The following is a 4,016-nucleotide window of genomic DNA, read 5'->3' on the forward strand; positions in this document are numbered from 1 at the left end:
TTTCTTTCATGTTAAATAGATGTTTTTCTATATATCATTTTAGTTACTTCATGGGCTTTGGGCCCATGAAAAATTCATTCACATTTTTACTATTTTCTTAGTGTTTCTTAAGAAAAAGCATTGTAATTTCAGAAAATCTAAAATAGTCTAACACCAAAGTTAGGTAGTACACAAAATCGTGTTGCCCTATATCTGTTTTCCTTTGTTTTATACTACTTATGTACAAACTATATGTTCTTTACATTATAATCCTTTCAGTACAGTTTCATACTTATTGTTTTTGCTGTTGTTTTTTTCAAATAGGATAATTAAAAAATACAAATAAAAATGTATTATACTGACTTTGATATTTGCCTATGTTATTACTTTAATGGTATAATTTCTGTATTTTTAAAATTGCAATAATTTTAAATTCTGACATGAGATCCCTCTTTCTCATGTAAAAACGTGTTAGGGCTCCCCAAACAGAACAGTTCCATTTTATGTATTTGGGGTTTTTGGGGTTTTTTGCCCATGGATGTGATTTATTTCTTGTTATGAATTTGAGTTATTATGCAGTTTTTTTCTTATTTGTTTGTTATTTATTTCAGCCTGAAAAACTACCTTTTACCTTTCCTGCAAAGCAGGTCTGCAAACAAGGATTTCTTTCAGTTTTTTTTTTCCTTAATCATTGAAGGCGAGTTTAGCTGGATATAGAATTCTCAGTTTACAGTATTCTAAAACTTCAACTGTGTTATCCCATCATCTTCTAGTCTCCATGGTTTTTGATGGAAATTCAGTTTTTAATCGTTCCAAAAAAACTTAAATGTAAGTTCTTTTCTCCGACTTAAATAATTTTGCGGGGCTTCTTGAATATGAAGATTGATATTGTTCATCTAATTTGGAAGAGTTTTGATGATTATGTTTCAGTTATTTCCCCATCCTTTTCTCTGACATTCTGTGTGTATACAGGTGCACTTGATATGAAGCCACAATTCTCTGGGACTCTGCTCATATTTTGTTCTGCTTCTTAAACTTGATAATTTCTATTGACTTAGTTTCAAATTACACATTTTAATTCATCTGTGATCTCAAATCTGTTATTTTGTCAATCTGTCATGATTTTAACCTCCTAAAGGCAAAATAAAAACTGATCAGCATGCCTGTTTTAGTAGGATAGTTGAAATATTTCCAAGAAAAGGAATACCATAATAGCAATCTGCTTTGGGATCTTTTCTATTAGCTGCTTTTCACCCCTCTGTGTTTTTAGAATATTTTACTATGTCTTTACACTTCTTATAATTTGTTTTTAAAAACTGAACATTGTAGGTACTATATTGTAGCATATCTGATAACAATGTCATCTTATTGAAAATCTGTCTTTGTTTTCTTCTTTTTAAATTAGGCATTGATCTTGTTTGTCTTGTTTCTAATGATTTGTTCAGCAGCTTTCCTGGGCTAATTTTCTAGATTCTTTATTCCCATACTATGTGTGCATTGAATTATTTGCTAGCATTTTTTTTTTTAAGTTTGTGTTTATTTTTAAGCCTGAGTCCCTCATTGTCACCTCTGTATCAGCAGAGAGATTGGTCAGAAGATTTTTCTAAATTCCTCACCTGTTTGTCCTATGCTTTTAGTCAAGAGGATCTTCATATTTAGACTTCAGGAAGCTTGCAAAACAGCCTTAGCTTTAATTTCCTCTGCTTAGGGCTTCAGGATCAGCCATGGTGATTGAATAGGGCCCTCTCCTTTTCCAAGGCTTTCTTAGGCATGTGGCATTTTGTTAGATCTCCAGGAAAAAGGTCATAGTTTTTTGGAGTCCCTAAGGGTGGTCTAGTTCTCCAGGTTCTTGTTTGCTGAAACTGAAATCACAATCATAGGCAACATCAATGCTGCCAGCATGTTGTTATTGTTTCAATGATGTCCTAGGGCAGGGCTGTTTCTGTTGAACTGATTCTGAATCAAAGCATATATCCATGTATTGTTAGACTGGAGATTATACATGAAACCTCAAGACTGGACAAAACAACAACAACAACAAAAAAAAAAAACAGAATATTAACTCAGTAGGGTGCTTTTACCTCAGCTAAGTCCATCCTCTGAGTATGATTCAAGGTTTCAGGTTTTTGACTATGTCACCACTAAGCTGCAGAGGGAGGAGGCATGATATTAGTCACATGTCAAAGCATTTCAGATCTTGCTAACTTTACTGAGGCTTCACAGCTTATTTTGGATTTTCAGTATGTTCTGTTTCCTTAATTAATTTCCAGAATTCTGGGATGTGAGACTTTAATGATTTTGCTCATAATTTTGTTGAGGGAGTATGTTTTTATTGAACTCATGATATGACATTCCAGAAATAAAATTAACCCATTGTGAAAATCTACATTAAATGTGGAATTTTATTTTCTCATGGCAATGATTCATAAGTACACATTTAAGTAAATAGAAATTAATAAGAGCAGCTTTTGAAATGGACATTTTTTTTGGTTTAAGATTACTACCACTGTGATTTTGTAAATGTGGAAAATAAATTAAACTTTAGAATTTAATTTTAAGGAGTTGAAAACAAAAAAGTGAAAATATAATTGAAAGGAATTAGATTTTTATCTGGCTACTATTATTACAAAATCTTAATATTTTGTATATCTTGGAAACAGCCAATAATTCCAGCACTTAAATGTTAGATTTAAATTGAAGAGAACTGTTTTTATGTTTTCTGTAGCTTATAAAGTCACATGAAAACATAATATAATTTCTAAGTGCATAAGAAATTATTTTTTAAACAAATGAAAAAAACTGAAAATGGAAACACCTTCTTAGTTCTTTCTGAAATATACTTTTAAATAATTGCATGAGCAGCTTAATAGGTTTTTGGTTTCTAAATTCTCTTAAAGATTTTTAATTGCCATTCTCAGCAATTTGGGCTTGAAATATTTTGCTAAATAATGGAATTTTACTTTGCAGTTCATTTTTCTCTATGATTCAAATAAAATATATGTAAGAGTCAAAAACAAAATTTAACATTGTAAACATAGTGAATTGAATTCAATTTAGTGCAATATTTATTAAGGATAAATATTGTTTTAAGATAGTTTAGAAAATGTGGCTGCCAAGAAATTCATTTAATTTTGATCTGTTTTTACTACCTTAAAAAGTCATTAATAAATCTCTTCTTTGTACTTCAGTTTCCTTATAAATAAACTGGAAGTAATAATATTACCTGCCTCAAATCTGGTTTGAAATAATAACATATTAGTTTACATCTTTGGATTTCTAGAACATTTAGGGTAATATATATACATTATATACCTGGTACTGCATAATAGATGCTTAATAAAGATTGATATTAATTTCTGGATTGAGAATGGACCCTCTACCATGTACATCACAAATATTTTATAAATTCATTAAGTAGAATGAATTTGAGTTTCTGTCCTTGGAAGAGTTATTACAAAACCTTATCTTCACCCCACATATTGAACTGATATGTGTGGCAACAGAAATTATCTTGTTAAAAGTCACTCTAACATTTAATAGGTGTTTTATACTTATATAAACTAATGTCTTTCTTTTTCCTATGAAAATGTACTCTTTTGACACTGAAGGTTTTAGTAACATCCCTTATAAAACATTTTCAAATTTTGACCTGATTATCTACCAGCTTCTAGCAGACCAATCATTGTCTGCTTATTTTATTTATGTAGTGATAACACAGAAGACGACTGAGACAATGGAGTTGTGTACACATTATAATTGAAAATTTATTACATAATGATGACTTGATACATTGATCCACTTCACTGATTTTATATATATATATATATATATATATATATATATATATATGTATGTGTGTGTATGTATGTATATATATTTATGTGTATATATATATATATATATATATATATATATCTGTATCGAACTAAAAAGCCTCTAAACAGCAAAAGAAACAATAAACAAAAAAGTATAAGATAAAATATTTATAAACCATATATTTGGTAAGAAGTAAATATCCAAAATTTGTAGAGAACTCA

The 4,016-nt window shown here is 29.5% G+C and overlaps 1 non-coding gene across 1 annotated transcript; it reads right to left on the bottom strand.

The window, feature by feature from the left end:
* Positions 1–1,080: 1,080 nt before the first annotated feature.
* LOC125610735 lies at positions 1,081–1,205 on the bottom strand. Its single transcript, XR_007340735.1, has one exon. It is a non-coding gene; the product is annotated as a small nucleolar RNA SNORA69 (small nucleolar RNA).
* Positions 1,206–4,016: the final 2,811 nt, after the last annotated feature.

The sequence above is a fragment of the Marmota marmota genome, unplaced genomic scaffold (genome assembly GCF_001458135.2).
Source record: "Marmota marmota marmota unplaced genomic scaffold, marMar, whole genome shotgun sequence".
NCBI lineage: Eukaryota > Metazoa > Chordata > Mammalia > Rodentia > Sciuridae > Marmota > Marmota marmota.